We start from the raw sequence: 18,579 nt of genomic DNA on the forward strand, positions 1-18,579 counted from the left end.
ACTGACCTCAAATATGACAACTGTTTTCATTAACTTTTCCAACTTTGAAACCACTTGTACCAAGACATTTTGAAGAAAAATATTTTTGTAAAGTGGGAGACAGGAAAATGGATGGTATCCTTTATTCAAAAATAGGCTTCTTACTCATTTCAGGAAAAGAGGCCGTGGGATGATTTCAGCAGTATTCACGCTTTGTCTCCTAAAAGTTGCTGTTTACCTCAAGCTAAGGGCCCAGACTAAAGAGCATTTGCTCACAAAACAAAAACCTAAGACACAAGGACGTGAGACTCTCTAGAGCTGATTTGGACCCTTGAGAAAGTGAACTGTTGCTGCCTATGTTAGAGTTTTGTGACTTTATTGAATACTCTAAAATTCTGAGAATACACATTGTCAGAACAATGGAAGATGATAAGCAACTTTCAGCTCGTTCTATATGATTCAGGTTTGGGTTTTGTAACAAACAAAAATAAATATAAACACAAACAGGTGCCTGAAGTCTTTAAAGATGTTGCAAGGATATCATTCCTGACACCTTTAAAACCCACACCACAAGGAGGCGAAGAATACAAACAGCTCTGGCAGTGCTCACAACTGCCTGTAAGGACAGCTCCAGAGGATCTGACGCTCTCCTGTGGTCTCCATGGACACCAGCACTCAAGTGCGCAAACCTGGACAATTGCGAATGCCTGTACTCATAATTAAAAATTAATCTTTAACCTAAGTACATAACACAGGATAAAATGCTGTTCAACCTGAACTGCATACAAGGCCAAATCTGCAACCTGGGTTTCATCTCAGGAAATTTGTCTAGTCCTGGACAGATATTTCTGGAAACAGAATGTGTGTGTGTGTGTGTGTGTGTGTGTGTGTGTGAGAGAGAGAGAGAGAGAGAGAGAGAGAGAGAGAGAGAGAGAGAGAGAGAGTCTGTCTATCTGTTTCCCTGAGTTAAATTTTTTTTTTAAAGTATTGGATCCACACACCGTGATGACTTGGAGGTGCAGGCTGACTTTTTGTAGTAGTAAAGGTGCAATCAGAGGGCAGAGACCAGCATAGGACATTTTTAGTGAGTCTTTGCTTTTGGAATGGTTTGAGATTTAAAGGAAAGTTGCAAAGATGTTCCAGAGACTTCTCACGTGTGTAGTCTCAGAATCCTCTATTGATCACCTTTGAAATACCCAATGGGTTCAGCAGGCACGAGAAATTGACATTAGCACATTGATATTAAGCAAATCCCAGATGTCATTTTGTCGGTCTCAACGTCTCACATGTGTCTTAAGAAAAGTAACAGAGACAGTGGCGTGTGACAGTGACAGGTTTTTGTCCCCTTTCTGCTCTGGATCCCCTTGGGCCACACGGCACTGCCTGGTGTTGTTACATTTCTTCACACGCTTCTGTCTGCATAGTTCTCGGTCTTGTTTATGGAGAGGAGGAGAGCAGATTCGTAAAGGTTAGCTGGTCCTAGGTCTAAGCGTTTTATCAATAACCCCCTCTCACACCACACAGAATTCACAGCATGCTACTCAGGATGCCATCAGTCACGTGGGTTCGCCACTCAGGACATCATCAGTCACGTGGGTTCGCCACTCAGGACTCCACATCAGTCGTATGGGTTTTTGGTTTCTTTTCAAAGTAATTTTTGACCCCTGCTTTTCCTTGGAATCAGGTCCCAAACTGTAGCCTCCCCTACACTAAGATCCATGAGGGAGAGCTTACATCGTTACTTTATTTTGGTACTGATACTGTAGCCAGATTTATCTCTTAGATGTGGCCCATCCGTATAATAAAGTACTCTGGGTGTATCTTGTGTTCTGGGGAATGCTCATTACACCTGGGACTGAGGGGAAGGGGAAATGTTTAATAAAAAACATGAAGAGAATTAATGAGACTAACAGGTGACAGAGATGATGAGAGATTGGTTATAGGCAAGCTGAACTGTAAAGAATATAGAAAAAAGTACATTATAACAGCCACTACCCCTCCGACTGAGAAAAAAGAAGTCCCAGGACCATGTAGCATTGGCTCAGCCATAGTTCACAGAGCATCAGAGGGAAAATGGTGACGGTACTGTTCTGACAGAACTTTCTAGAAATCTGCCTTACAGTTTACTCAAGAAACTCGTGCACTGATCAGTGTCTTTCCACCACTCCCTTACAAGAGGAAGGACGTTGTCTGCTGCTGGCTGACGCTAGTCTGTGTTCTGCAGGCTCTGGAGGCCAGGGGAACTGTAAGTGCTACAAGAGCTGAAGCCCCATTGACTCCAAAGGAGCTGCAGTGTCAGTAAAGCTACAAGGTTGGGTCAGCAGAGCTGACTCCCTGGGACAAGAGCCCCAAACTCTTTCCTTGCTGTAGTGTCTAGACAGTGCCCTCTACTGAAAACGATTAACGGTCAGCCAGAGGACAAAGGAAAAGTGGTTAAAAGATTCACACATGCACTGTGTGTGTGTGTGTGTGCACCTGTGTGAGTGTTTGTGTGAGTGTGTGTGCGTGTATGTGAGTGTGTATGCATGTGTGTGTGAGTGTGTATGCATGTGTGTGTGAGTGAGTGTGTGTGTGAATGTATGTGCATGTGTGTTGTGTGTTTGCACTAGGTGTCGAGGAATGCATTTTAAATGGGGAGGTGATGCATTGGTAACCCCTTGGCTTACACAGCTACCGTATTTATTCTTCTTCACACTTGAATTCCTCTCTAGCAACAAAATGATTCTGTCTTCTCTCCTGATTCGATAGAGTCCCATTTCACAAATGAGAACGTTCCTGTTGTCTTCTCCAAGAAGGAGAGGGCTGCATCTATTGTTACTCATTCTATATCTTTCCAAAGTTAGGTCCAGCTCTGCTGGGTGTCCCTTACATTCCACAGTTTGTCCCCTAAAATAAAATAATAAAAATATGATTCTGACATATTGCTTCTTTTCAAACTTGATTCAAATGATTTTTTGAAAAAAAAAAAACCACCACATATTTATTGGCATCCAAATGTGCACCCCTGCCGATATGACTGAATGACACCAACCCATTTTACTTGCCTCCACCTTCCTACCCCTTCCCTTTCCCATCAATCTATCTGTCTCAGCATCCGTCCTCTGTTCCTCTGCCCCTCCCACTGGGTTCATCTCCACTGTACTTGGCATGTGGCTGAAATTATGAGACTGAATGAATTGTACGATTCTGAGAAGGTCCTCCATGGATTCATTTTGAGGGCTCAGTCCGAATGGTTACAGTGTGCAGAACACTGAACTGGGTACTGGGGAATAAAGGAAGAAGACGATGAATGGCTACTGACCTCACAGACATGGCTTCAGAGAAACGTAAGCCAGCAGACCAAGGAAAGCTGAATGGGGTTGGTATGGTAGAAAGGATTCTGAAAGGACAGAGGCAAGAAGGGCTCAGTGCTGTGCCAGGAACCGAGAAGGGATTGGCATAGACATGAAAAGATGACTCTTCCAGAAAGTTTGCTGAGAAGGCACAGGGAAAAGAAATAGAGTAATTGTGCAGCTAAGAAAAGGCTTTGTTGCTTTTCTCAGAGGCTCTGAGGCTGGGAACTCAGTTGAGAAAGGAGACCAAGTCATTGAGGAAAGATGCTCCTAGGTGGCAGTTAGGACTGGCACAGGACCCTAGCTCTGATGGGGCATTAGTGATGTGCATACCTCCTGTTCCTAGAAGAAGGAAGGGCAACGCTGACAGGAGAGGTGATACTGTGGAGCAAAGTAGCATCATACTGATGATGATAATAATGGTAGCTTAACTTGTCTTTGTTGAGCATTTGGAGTTCACCAAACATCATTGCGAAAGCACAGAAATGAACTCACTTAATGCTGACCATATTCTATGCTGTGGTTAAAATGATAGGTCCTGGTTTGTGGGAAAGGAAGTGTGTGTGTGTGTGAGTGTGTGTGTGTATGTCTGTGTGTATGTGTGTGTGAGTGTGTGTGTGTGTGTGTGAGTGTGTGTGTGTGTTTGTATGTGTGTGTGTGTGTGTGTGTGTGTGTGTGTATGTGTGTGTGTGTATTTATGTAGCATGTAATGGTGGACCAAGGTTTGACTCTCATTCTGAGCTAGTACTTTTTAACCATAGTAGCATGCTCTTTTTTGAAGCTGAAGACATTAGTGAAAGTCGACAGATTGATAAGACTTAGAGGAATAAGAGCAAGAGGCAGGGTGGAACATCCAGAAAAATATTACGGGTGGGGAATCTCTGCAGGATACTAGAGTTAATGAATTACATTTTGAGACAGGGTCTCTTTATGCAGCCCTGTTTGACATGGAACTTGTGTGAAGCAGGTTGGCCTTGAATGTCCTGAGTTGCTCCTGCCTCTGCCGCTAAAGTTCAGGGATTAATGGTGTTTGTCATCACTCTCAGGCTGAACCGACAAAATTGCAATGGCAGCAATGTGAGTTTTCCGTGTATGTAATCTTGAGGATGAAAGCGCACACTATGTTTGTGATCCTTTTCATGCAGATGATTCTAAGTATGATTCGCTTTAGTAATTAGTTTTTAAAAATGATTTACTTTATTTTGGTGTGTGTGTGTGTGTCTGTCTGTGTGTGTGTGTGTGTGTGTGTGTGTGTGTATGTGTGTGTGTGCATACACCTGTGACTGTATGTGCCAGCAGAGTCCAGAAGAGGGCACTGGCTCCTCTGGAGCTGGAGTTACAGGCAGATGTGAGCCACCTGTCACTTGGGTGCTGAGAAATGGACTTGGGACCTGGCCAGTGATCTTACTCTTAGATGCCCAGCTCTCTTCTCAAGCCGTCGGTGAACATGTTTCTGCAATTGCCAAAGGCTTTCTTTATGTTGGTAATGCTTTACCTTTTCTACGAGAGGTAGCCACACATTTGTTTTCTGAACCTACGATATCTTCCTTATCACCTTAAAATAACCGTTGAGAAATTTACTTCTCCTTTGGTCACAAGGTACAACTGGAAATCCCAAATGAGCCAATAACCAGCTAATAGATAAAAAGGCTTATCCCTCAAGCTTTTGGTTTTTAGATTAAAACCAAACTGGAAATTAATTTTGATTCAGGAAAACCCATAAGGGGTTTTATTTCATCACCAGTGGCATTTCTGATATTTGTACATAATGAAAATATTGCCCGGGAGGCCAGGCTGAGCCAACATTTCCAGGTGCGATGCAAGGAACAGTAAGGGCCTTCTGAATTAGGCAGGTGTGCTGTGCGGCAGGGAGCGGTAAAAAGCTGCCTGCAGGGTATCCGAATGGAGGAATTTATCTGAAAGATATTACAAGCCAGCCGTTGTAAGGCACACAAAGCTGACATGCTCCCTAGCAAAGTCTGTGGTATAGATCTATTACCCAGACACAATAGTGGAATCAATGTTGTCTGAGGAGAGGAGGCTCTGGGAGCCCAGTCCCCATAGCCAGCAGTTAATGTGCCCATCGGCCCTGTCAGAATCGCTTTAGCAATCAGTTTGATGGAGCGGCCAGAGTGTGAGGTCACTGGGTGGGGGTCAGCGTGGGAGGATGCTAATGAGAGGTGAGAAGAGAGGAATGGTCCATCAGATCCACCTGAAGGAAGCTAGCACATGGACCATCTAAGTCAAACACAGAAACTGCTAACTCTGTCTTTTTAAAGGACAGAGAATCCCCACCCAAACTTTCCCAGTCCTGGGTCTTATCCTTCCTTTGTGTTCTGCGTATTACTTCCTTAATGTTTAAACTAAGAATAAGATTACCCATTGTATTATCTACCCCACAATCATCTGAGTATTAAACAATGAAAATAGGCAGAGCCTTCAGCGCTGTGCCCAGAATCATCATAATGGCAAGTCAAGGATTCGTACGATGCTTTCATGACAGACATTATTTTACACGCACTTAGTCTGAGGACCATCAAAGACAGAATAGCCCCTCCAGACAGCTCATCTTGTTCCATAGGGCATGCCTTTCCTTAGAAGGATTCGACTCTCCATATAGCTTGCCAGGGTATTTTCAATACAGAATCCTTAGCGTGGTATTTATTTGTTTATTTTTTTAACATTTATTGTCTTGTTTGTTTTGCACCATTTTCAACCTTTGGTAAAGGTCATCTTTATGAGATGTACACACATTTGGTCTGTCCTATTTGGGACACAGTAAGATCACAGCAGTTGCTTCGCATTACTTGTGCTAGCTGAGTTCATAATCAGTGGGTGGAAGACAAGACTGAGCTGTTGTGCTGTTAAATTCAGATCCACATAATATATCAATTTGTTTAGACCTTTGTGTAGTTTCCATTTAACAGCAAATCTGATGGCTGAGCTCTCAAATCTAGCCTTTGTTCTCTTATTTCTGCTGCTGTTTCTCTCCATCCAAGGCAGCATCCTCTCTTCATGGGTGACTGCAGCTGTGTCGTTGCTGACTTCCCCATTTTCCCTCAGGCTTATTAAGAATCAATTCTCTGTCTTGAGACCACAGTGACCTTATAAAAATGTGCTTCAGAGGAGGCTCCCTCCAACCCCAGACCCTGTGCTTCTCAGTAGAATTCAAACAAGCTCCTTGGTCCACCAAGCCTGCATCATTTGTCCTGTTCTCCAGTTTCTCGGCCATACTAGCCTTCCAAGGTCTCCCAACACTCATCACGTTCCTCCTAGATTTAAGCACACTGCTTTCATCTCTACTTGTGTGTGCATTGCTATGGCCTCTGTCTAGAAAACCCGTTGGAGCCTTTCACGGCTGACGTCCATAGTCCAAGAATGCCTCTTACTGTAGTCACAATCCCTTTTCAACCTTGAAAACATGGTGATTCCTGAAAACATCTGCTTTGTTTACTTGTTTGTAGTTGTTTGGTCTGCATTTCCCTCTAGGATATAAGCCCCATTTAAAAAAAAAAAAAAAACAAAAAAAAACCACAGACTTAGAAAAACCAAACTACAGGTTTGTGTCCATTGAACTCAACTTTCTCTAGCTTCGTTGTGGGCATGCTGTAATGTTCATTAAATATTTGTAGATGGAGGGAAGGAATGAAGACATAAATGTGCCAGCAGCAATAATGGATACAAACCTGAGTCTTTCAAGGTGCTTTCAACTTAGTTGAAGAACCAAAGGCCGTGAACAGACAGGGCATCTTCAGGAGTCAATAGAAAAGTGGCCAAACGTCTGCCAGAGACAGAGCATGGCCTGGAGTCATTCATTCATTCTGCTGCTACAGAGGACGCAGGCTCCTGTGGTTTCAGGATGCACCGTGGTTGTGTGCAGCATAGACTCTCTTCTCCTCCCATAAACTGATAGTTGAAATAACATTGTACAAGTCAGTCAAGGTATACCAGATGTGTGGATCAGGGAGTGCTTTCTTCTCCAGAGAGAGAGATAACCACACCTTGATTTACTGGGGATTCCTGATGTGGAGAGGTGACTTCTGAGGGATGGGCCTTTGACTGAGAAAACTGGCGCAGTCAGCCTCTATGTGAAGAGAGAACATCTACTAGTTCACTCTCTGAAATTTTTACATATTCTTCCTCATGGGGAAGATTCTATAAGGTGATACAATTTAGCTGTTAATGTGTGACAAAATGGAGTTTAAATAGCAAGAAATTAGGCAAAAGAATTCAGACTACAAATTATTCCAAGGCACATAGCAATAAGTAGGATTCCATTAACCTTTAGACGCTCCTTTTATCAAATAAACAGAAGGGAATAACTTAGTTAAGTTTTTTTTTTTTTTAATATTCGGATAGGAAGCAGAGGTAGTAGTTCACACATCTTTGTAATTTCCTTCATTTAAATATATAGGAAGCATTTTCTGATCACAATAATGTGGTTGCTGCCTGCTCAGCTTTGAGAGAAGCGATGACATAGGCTGGTGGCCTTGTAGCTTCATCTTTTATTCTCTCTTTTGTCTAGGCATCTGCTGATTCAGGAAGACGCACATGTACGAAACCCAATGTATTGTAAATTGGCTGAAATAATGTGCTATATATTATTTTACAATACAATTGATTTGCTAACCAAGACAATATCTTGTTTATGATGGTGTCAAATATTTCTTGTTTAAATATTCAAAAAGAAAAAAAAACTTGAACCACCAACCAAAGATCATGTAGGGCTTGGACTAGACCCCCTACAGATTGGTAGCAGATATACAGTTTGGTTTTCATGTGGATTTCCTAACAGTTGTGGCAGGGGCCATCTCTGACTCTGTTGCCTGCCATCCTTTTCCTCTAGCTGGACTGCCTGATTGGGCCTCAGTGGGAGAGGATGCACCTAGTCCTGCTGGGGCTTAATGTCCCAGAGCCAAGTGGTGGTACTCACGGGGGGGGGGGGGCGGCAGGTGGGCATCTCCATCTCTGAGGAGAAAGGGAGGGGTAATGACAGAAGGGGCTTGTGAGGGTGGGACTGAGAGGAGAGAAGGGAGGGGGCTGAGATGGGGATGTAAAGTGAATAAATAAATTTATTAAAAAAGTCTTTCTTTATGATAGAAATTTTTTTTTTGATTTGCAGAAAACCTAGTTGATTTCAGAGTCTGAACATTTGTGACTTTGCATGGAACAAATTAGGGACACTTAAGATGTGTAAAAGTAATGAGGGAAGGAAATGAAATAACAAGATGAAAATATTTATCTTACTTAGAATATTCTAGTAGGTTATGTAATAGACAGTATAGGAAAATAGTTCTTGGCTGATGAGCAAGTAGTTTTAGCTTAAGATTCTATAAAACCTGGATGGTTTCCCATTTATTACTGCCATATTAAACTCAGGAAGGCAACGTCAAAGAAAGCAACATTTTAATGGACTCATACTCCTGTGGTGAGAAAAACTTTGCTTGAGAAAGCCATCTTAAAACATTTAAGTCATTCAGCCAGTATGCAGAGTCTTGACCTGGTTTCCTTACTGTGGGTTCTTAGACAAATCATACAAGGCCTTTATTGCTTAGCCTCTGATGTCTAAAACAAAGATGGTATTTATACAGTGGCAGGCCTGCGTACTGTATCCTTCAGTCTCACCTCAAGTCTCACCTCTTCTGGGTAACCCTCGATTCCTGTCCTTTCTCTCTCTTTGACCAAGGACACCATGAAAAAAGTTTATCAGAAGCAGGTTTTCTCTTTAATATTCTGTGCTAATGATCATCAAGTATATACACTCTTACATGACAAATCCTCTGTGGTCTAGCCTCCTGTACTATATATACAGTGAGTGTTAGCTCCAGGCTTTTGTCTTAGGAGTAAGTAGCTTGTGATCAATCACTAGAACTTTGTAGCTACAGAAGATGGCTAACAATATCTTAATAAAAGAGTTCATGAGCAAAAAGAAATAAACAAATAAAATAAAATACATGGCAGGAGCTTATAGCACTTGCTATCCTGTAAACATTTCATGCCCTTCCTGGTTTGTGATGTGAGACCGTCCTACAGTGAAGCTGTAAAAACCACAGCCTAACCTTTAGCAAACATCTTTAAGAGCAATGAAGATTCTTTCTAAGCCAGCGAGTAAGATTAATCTGAGGGGCACTGCCCATGCGGATGGTTGGCATTCTGTCAGCCCTAGGAAAGGGTTTTTTTAGTCTATGTGAAGGGCACAGGGTTTAGTACTTTCAGGGGACCCAGAAGATACATTTTTATTGTTCTTTTTTATGGATGGAGACACTTTACAGAGTTGTTTTATTTTTAAAGCCACTTGCTGTTTTGAATGGGGGTCTTTTCTTCTCCATTAACAAAGGGAGTGACACAAAGAGTTTGTGTTAGCCTGAGGCACAGGGGATGGAGCACAGGGAGATGAAAGCCAGGATGGAGGAGGCTTAAGAAGAAAGGATGTGTGTTTCATCAAGACCCATGTTGTTTTTTTCTCTCCTTTGAGACAGCGGGAAATTATTTTGGTCTCTTCGATAGTGCCTCAAAAGTGACTTATTTGTACTTTGCCTTTGTGTGAGAAGATGGGGTTGGAGGTAAGTTTCCTTCCCTATTAACTTCTCTTTCAGCAACACATTATCTCACCTTTAAAGCATCCTCAGCCAATCCTCATGCCAACCCTATTTAAGTCACTGGAACCGATCTGTGCTTTAATAGATACTTGACATTTATGAGTTAAGGGTCCTCAGAGCCTCCTTGCTTCAAGCAGCAATCCTGGTGTGGCATCTTTCAGCACAACAAGCTGGAGTACTAAGTATCAGTATCTTGTAGTCATATCCGCCTGCTCCCTCCCCGACACCGTAAGTATGTGGTAGAAAAAAATGCCTCCCAGGCTGTTAACCCCTGGCAGTCCCACAATTAGACTTAGATCCCAGAGCTATTAAGATCATATTTAAAAAATAATTCTGGTTAAAAAAAAAAGCCTGGTCCAGGGCTGACGAGATAAACCAGTTAGTAAATAAAGTTCATCTTGCCAGCATGAGGAATTGGATTCAGTGTCCAGAATTCACATGGAGGGAGACAAGCATGAAGATGTGTGTTTGTAGTCCCACTCCTGTGGAGGTAGAATAGCTCCACCCCAGAATTCACTGAGTGACCAGCTAGCTCATCGAGTAAGTTCCAGGTCACAAGAAACAATGATGATGATAGTAATAATGATGATGATGATGATGATGATGATGATGATGATGGTGGTGGTGGTGGTGGTGGTGGTGGTGGTGGTGGTGGTGGTGGTGGTGGTGGTGATAATAGTATGGCACCTGAGAGATAACACCTGCAGTTGTTCTCTGGCCTCCACACTCGTGTACAGAAATTCACATTGGTGAAATTCATTTAGGGTTGTTGGTTGTAGTATAAATGCACAGAACTGAATGCTTTTGTCAGAGTGTAATTGCCAACCCACTTCCCAAGAGAAGGCTTTTATAGCTCACAAAGCCTTTCAAAATCTTTTCTGCAGTCTTAGGTAAATAAATGTAAGCCGTGTTGGTGGGATTATCTAGTACCCATTGATTTGATGAGATGGTCTAGATTTTATTTATTTGACCTATTCCTTTATGCTGGGATGGATTACTGTGGACTTTTCCTGTGTCTTATATTTATGATACCCATGTCCGAGCCTACACTGGTAGACACCCAATCACCAACAAAGGAGTGTCTAAACCTGGAGGGGGTGTTGTGAGCTTATTTTTTATTTTTTTCTTTGTCAGTTCCACACATACTTCATGAGTCGAGGTCACTCCACCCCCATCAATTCATCTCATCCTCATGGATCATGTCACCTGTCTGTCTGTCTCATCCTTGTCTACTTCACACTGAAACCCTCTTCTTAGAAGTCCTCCTCCTTCCATATCTTCTTTCACGTGACAAACCTTGCCTAATAAGAATCGCCTGTAGGGGTGCATAGGAGGCGTCATTGAAGAATGAGGAATTTATCAGTGGCTGCACCATTGAATCATTAGCTGCCAATAGTCTATCTATGGACATGATGCATCTATGATATGCATATAAACCATGTGTTGTGTAGGTAACCACAGCTATAGTGCATTCTCCATGGATGTAACAAGTGTGTCACATCCTGAAAAACATCTTCTCATTGCATATCCTCCTTCTGTTGGTGCTTACCTTCTTTTCTCAAAATTGATTAATTATTTTACTTATTTGCATCCCAAATGTTGCACCCCCTCGAGGTCCCCTCTCACAGAGTTCTTCCCTTCATACCTCCATTTACCTCTGGGAGGGTGCCCCCCATCTGACCCAGGGGCACTTCATGTTTACAGGATTAAGCTCATTTATCCCCTCTTATGAGCCTTTGGGGAAGATGAAAAGATGTTCCTTTTAGGGACAGGTATCCCATCAGTCTTGAGCCTCTATATTAGCTTTTACGCACTTCAGTAAGACATGGAGGACAGAGCTAACCTATGGATATAAGCATGAGTGTCTGGACTGCAGTTTGACATAATGATATTTTAGCAAAACAATAGTAGTAGATTCCCCATCTATGACTTTTGACACACCCCACCCCCAGCCCCCAGTCATGAGCTCTTGAGTAGGTTTTACAAGCATGAGTTTCCTTTTTTTGAATGGTAAGCTCAGTTATAGGCCTGAACATATTTTAGGCTTGTTTTAAGAGTTGCTAGATAATTTATGTTTAAAATTTACCTAATGAAAATTAAGTTGACCTTTCTGGTGTGCATGATTTCCAGAAAACAATACAAACTAGTGTGGGTATTAAGGTATTCTAGCTTTGTAGCCCACTGGGGATGCTGCTCTAGGGTGCTCACATTACTTGGGTCAGGTATTCCAATTTGTAGAAATAAATAGCTGCTGCTAAAATTCAGTGCCATGTCATATATAAGAGAAGGCAACTTTTGCGTCATTAACATGTGTTGTGGTAAATATTAAAGATAAATCTGCTGCTACCGATTCCCAGGTTGTCTCATTTTGCAGGAGCGGCTCCAGTGTAGAGCCAGGCGCCTGGTCTCTTTCTCTGCCACATGGTCCACTCTGCCCACCCTGGCTGCTTTCGGTACAGGTGGTCCACAACCACCACAGCATGTTGTTTTCACTCACTTTCCCTTGGTGGATTGTTGCCATGTCTTGCACACACACATTCCAACTATGTGGTGGGCTTTGTGTATCCCACCACTACACTCTCTTATGAACTCAAAGGACACACCAAAATACTCTTACTCAATTGATATGATATGATTTGTCTACCTAGATAAGTCAAATAAATCATCCTGTGCAATTCTGTCCCTTATAAAATATTCATAACAAACTGCACTCATGTGGAGATTCACTGAGAGAAACATCTATGCCTGCCTACATGTTGCTCCTCGTGAATCTCCCACGTTCTCCCTTCTCTCTTGCCTTACCAAAACTTTGTCCCCACCCCACACTCTACTGTCCAATCACGTATCGCCTTGACGTCAACCTACAAACATGTTCTCCCATTCTCATTCTATGAAATGAAAATTCGATATAACAAAATCAGAAGACTTGCCCAAAGTCCTATAGCTGTAAGTAGATGTGGTCCAGCTAGGACCCCAGGCGTACTAATATAAAATGGTTATAGCCTCTCCTTGTGCCAGCTAGTGATTGAAGACTTCTGTATTAAGATGAACTCAATAGTAAACATTACCTAAGGGCAGAATGATTTCATCCTGTCCTCCTTTGTCCCAGCACAAGAAATCCTGGACCAGACAATGTTTTAATGTTCTTATTCCTTCTGCAGAGAGAGAGGGAGAGAGAGAGACAGAGAGAGAGAGAGAGAGAGAGAGAGAGAGAGAGAGAGAGAGAGAGAGAGAGAGAGAGAGAGAGAGAGAGACTCTCAATTGCCTTCTTTCATTGTCTACATGGAGACAAGGGATTAAGTATAGCATCTCTATTTATTCAAAGACATTTACTAATGCCTATCTTCCCTTTTTAAATGCATAAGAGACTGTACATGGTTGGATAGTTCTTATAAAGCCAATCTGATGAAGCTGCTGCTGCTGCTCTAAATCCCAAGAACTGTTATTCTAGGCAAAACCAAATAAGGAACTGTGAGGTCTTCATTTTGAGATCTTATTTTGAAAACTTAGAGAAGCTTTGAATCTATACTGAGGCGGGTTTCACAAAAGATACCCTCTGCTTGTGTGCTGTGAAGGAGGACGGCCGGTTAGATTCATTGGCTTACAGTTGAACCCTTGCTTGCCAGTGAGTGCTGAGTGATTTCTGGCAGATTTCAGTCTGAGTCTATGTTACACAGCAAACCACTGCGATAATTCTACCTCTGTGAGTTATCATAAGGTTTTAATAAAATGCCTTCATAAAGTCCCTGTAATGTGTGACACCTATTAAAATCTTCTTCCAATTGTTGATTTCTCTCCTCCCCTCAAATGGTGGCCTCTTTGATTTCCATGGCACACATGTCAGTTACTTGCTCACAGTGAGTTTCTTATTTGTGTAAAATGATTGTCTGTTTGTAGGTGATACTCACACTGACTATCCCCTCCATTGATTGCCTTTGAGAAATGTTTTACATTCTCTGTTTAGGTGGTGGCTGTCCACCCTCAGCACCCCTACACCCAGAATTTTTTTTAATTTTTAAGACATTTATTTAGTTAGTTTTATGAACATGGGTGCATGGGTGTTTTCCCTGCATGTGTGTCTGTGTGCCAATTCTGTGCATCCACATGGTGGCTCTCTGTGTTGCTAGTTCTCGGTAATCTGACACTGTCTTTTGGCTGCCTAGGGCATTGTATGTATGTAGTACACATACATACAAGCAGGCAAACAGTTACATGTGTAAAATAAGAATAAATAAATCTTTAATGCAAAGTGTTTTTCTTTTCTTTTCTTTCTTCTCTTTACACTGCAATCATCCACCGAACCCTTCCTCTCCTCCCGGTTCCATCCTTACAAATCTCTTTCCCTACTACCCCCTACTCTGTCTCCTAAGAGAATGGGAAGCCCCCACTTGGGTACCACTCTACCCTGGAGTATCCAGTCTCCATAGGCCTAAGTGCATCTTCTCCCACTGAGGCCCAATCAGCTAGTTCAGTAACTGAGTCAGGGACAGCCTCTGTTCCAATTGTTAGAGGACCCACATGAAGACCGAGCTACACATCTGCTATAAAAATGTGTAAGGTGCCTACGTCTAGTCTCTGCATGCATTTTGGTTGGTGATTCAGTTTCTGTGAGACCCCATGGGCCCAGATTAGTTGACTCTATAGGTCTTCTTGTAGTGACCTTGACCCCTCCGGCTCACTCAATTCTGTCCCACTTTTCCAGAAGACTCTCCAACCTCCACCTGCTGTTTGCCTGTGGGTCTCTGCATCTGTTTGCATATACTTCTGAATGAAACCTCTCAGGATACAGTTATGCTAGGCTCCTGACTGCAGGCATGCACAGTATCATTAATAGTATCAGAAATTAGCTATTTTATATGAGATGTGTTTGGGCCAGTCAGTGGCTGGTCGTTCCCTCAATTCCTGCTCCATCTTTATCCCTGTAGGATATAATTATAAGTAAGACAAATTTTGGGTTGAAGGTTTTGTGTGTTGGTTGATGTCCCCCTCCCTCTACTGGAAGTTCCACCTGGCTACAAGAGGTGGCCATTTTAGTCACCATAGCCCCAGTTGGTAGGAGTCTCAGGTAGAGTCAACCCCATAGATTCCTCAGAACCTCCCCATTCCAGATCTCTAGTTACTTCCCCCATCAATTGCTGCTTCCTCTCCCACACCACCTTTCCCCACACCTGATCCCCATTACCCAGTCCCCTCTTCACCTTCTTTCCTACCCAGTTCCCTCCATCCCTCCACCTCTGATTACTATTTTGTTTCCTCTTCTGAGTGAGACCCATGCATTCTCCCATGGGTCCTCCTTATTACTTAGTTTCCCTAAATAACTTCTTAAATACTGGCCATCAGTGTTGTGTAGTTCCATGATGAATCATGTTAAGTAAAATATAACTGTGGGGTATTCTATGCACCTAAAAACGCCATTTTAACTTCACAGGCAAAATGGCCTCAGGAAAGACATTTTACTTGAGTGCCTTAATCCTTGATGTGCTAAATGCAGTAAGGATACTAAGCTTGCTGTGATGTAAAGTGCAGAACAAACAAAATACATCTTAAAACATGGTGTATTGTTGCCTGCTTTTCTCTTACAGCCAAGAAGGCTTGTACTGGAAATGTAGGCAACCTAGCTACACTAAAAGAACACAGGAAAAGCCATGCTGACACATTACTGTGGAATCCAGTGTTTCCTCTCCCTCCCCCACGCTCCACCTCCCAGATATTAAATCCAGCCAAAGGCTGATATTTTGCATCCTAAACTTAAATTAATGACAGTTTCATCTAGCTCATTGCAAAAATTGGATCCCATGATTTATACTGTTTTTAATCTACTTTTTATAATTATGATATTGCCAAGATTCTAGTTCATTAACTCTTCTCCGTATCATTTTTAATTGTGCACAGTGGTCCGAAGTATAATTATTCCCGTTTATTTTTTTCACCAGTCTCTCCTGTTACTAGAAAATAGGATTACTTCTATTCTCTTTCCTAGAGCGAGTGCTGATATAAATATCATTACAAGTTGGGAAGAGTAACATGTAATGATTTAGGGCACAGGCTCTGGAGATGGCTGATCTGTGCTCCACGCCTGTAACCCTGAACAAACGACCTGGGACTCAGCTTGTCTGTCTGTGAAATAGGGATAAGAGAACGCTTACTCCTCACAGTCTCTGGGCTAATCCATCTCAAATCAGCAGAGACTGTGGACATACTGGAGTGAATTTCTGTTTAGACCTTGCCCAGATTGTGTGGTTAAACATAGTTCTTGAACTGAAGAGAACTGGTCCAGTTCTGCATCGACATACGGGTCACCTGTGCTTCTTGTCTCAGTAATGTTAACTCACCTCAGAAGTAGCAGGAATCAGAGGAGAAAGGTGCTTTCTGTGCTGTAGACTGCACAACTCACTGCCAAGAATCGAAGAGCTGACACACAAAGATGGTAAGACAACTTAGAAAGGAAATAGTGTTTGAAGGCTGCCCGGCTTCTGTGCTCTGGTAGTTCTGTGGTGGTTGTTCCTCTGCAGACTTCTGTGTGTAGACTCTGCCCTCATTCTGAGCTCATGTTGACACAGGGCTCACACTGTGGGGTCTGTGTTACAGTGGCTTTGTAGGAAAATACAGCCCAAGGCAGGGAGGCTGTCACTTCAAAGCATGCCACAGTGCTTAAACACAGCCAGGAAATTAACCATGTCGGCATATGATATTTCTTTGAAAGACTGCATCTCTTTTTTTATGGTGATATTAGCAATTTCCATTATAAACTTATTTCTATCATTAGGGGATGTGTTAAGGTCCCCCCCCCCTTTTCTTGTCCAATTCCAGGAAATCAGAGCGAGTGCCTGCCTGCCTGCTTTTCTGAGAAAATGTTGACTGGGGTGTAGGAAGGCTCACGGAAAGCAGGGATGGGTCCTGACTCCTCAGTACCTTTTCCGCTCTCATTGCTTTAGAAAACACATTCTGTGAGGTGATTGTGTTTATCCCACCTCTTACCACAGCATCAGAGTGGAAAATAGGCCCTACAACAAGTCAGGTTTTGAAAACATTTTTAAGTCCGACCTTGTTATCTCGTTGAGGTAATTTTATAAGATAAAGTTGCCTTTAATGTTTGTCAGCTCACTTTTATCTGGGTATGAGGGAAGACAGGTATTTAACCTGAGGCCCCCACAACTTGAGAAAGCTATGCAAAACTTTGGAGAGAGTCTAGCAAAGGAGAATACACAAAGTCCAGGGGAATTGAGTGTTTGATATGAATATTTGAGCTGCAACAAGAGGTTGGGAGATGGTTCAGTTAGGAAAGGACTTACCATGTAACATAGGGCCTCGGTTCAGATCCTTAGTTCTGTGTAAGAAGACAAATAGGGCCAGGGTCACAGAGAGAGAGGATCTGAGGGTTCACTGGCCTGTCAGTGTGATCAATCCCTGAGCCTCAGGTTCACTGAGAGATCCTGTCTTAACAGAACAAGCTAAGGTATCGAAATAAAGATACCCACATCAGCCTCTGACCCCCACATACACAGATGTATGTGCCATACCCTACAGAACACAGAAAAAGGTTAATGTTACCTTCATGCACCAGAAATGAGACCATTTATAACAGGATAAGAATCAACTAGGCTCTTTGGGGATTAAAGCAGAAGAAACAGAATTTTTAAAGGGATGGTGGATTTTTTTTCCCTTGGGTAGAATTCAGATTTGATTTCCCTCACTACTGATGATTATGAAACAGGGAACGAGTAATGCAGGACCATGTGCCTTACTTCAGATTCTACCTAAGATTGGAGGATGCTCACCTCCACCTAAGAAAAGGCACCACATATGAATAGTTTAAAAATAGTATGGCTTTCTTTTAAGACTATAACTAACAGTTTTAAAATCTCAGTGTCCTAAACTACAAGCCACAATAGACAGAACTGATGTGAATAAGAACTAGGTTTGGGTCTCATTTTAGGGTTACCACCTAATTCTATTTTGCAAAAGAAGATTGTGTGCTCGTAGGTAATTGCTTCATCATCTGCCTTTAAGTTCAATAATTCTCGCTCATTGTTTGTAATTCTGTTAAAGTGTGTTTATTAAAATACTAATGAGACCAAAGGCATGCTGATTAAAAATGGAATTATTCATTTAAACGCTGTGCCGTTATGAAATCCACGATAGATTATACTGTTGGAAGATGGAGCCGACGCTTCTGGCGAGTTGTTTGCCACCTGCTCAGAACTGTTGCTGTCTTCGAAATATTATTCCATGTCTGTCGAACTTAGAGTCATTCATAAAGGCAGTTTACTCTAAGAGTTCTTGATGGGGTGCACACTCTCTGGTGACAGTTATGATATCTAATAATAAATGAGTGCAGGTGGGGGGACACGTACCAAGCAAGGTGTGTTTGTGTCCCTCTTGGATTTCAGGATGGTTGGGTTGGGGCCCTGTCCCTCCACTGACCCGCAGTCACGCTCACTACTGCCTACGTCACAGCCACCCTTAGTATTCAAACCTGTGGATGAAATACGTCCTCCAATTTCTACCTCTTCCTTTTGTTTTGCATGGTTGCTCATGCCTATTATTTTTTGGTTTGTTGTCTGTTTTCAGATCTAGATTGGATGTACTTTTTAAATAGGTGACAGCTTTTATTCCACATTTCTCTTTGGGAGGTCCCTGGGCTTACCCAGTGACCAAAAGTTTTTACT

General features: G+C 42.4%; 1 protein-coding gene across 1 annotated transcript in view; it reads left to right on the top strand.

The window, feature by feature from the left end:
* Positions 1-18,579, top strand: part of MEGF10 (multiple EGF like domains 10) — a gene marked incomplete at its 3' end in the record, with an annotated part of 152,035 nt that overhangs the window by 72,601 nt on the left and 60,855 nt on the right. The window lies entirely within an intron of this gene.

This window comes from Micromys minutus (genome assembly GCF_963924665.1).
Source record: "Micromys minutus genome assembly, chromosome: 8".
Classification (NCBI taxonomy): domain Eukaryota; kingdom Metazoa; phylum Chordata; class Mammalia; order Rodentia; family Muridae; genus Micromys; species Micromys minutus.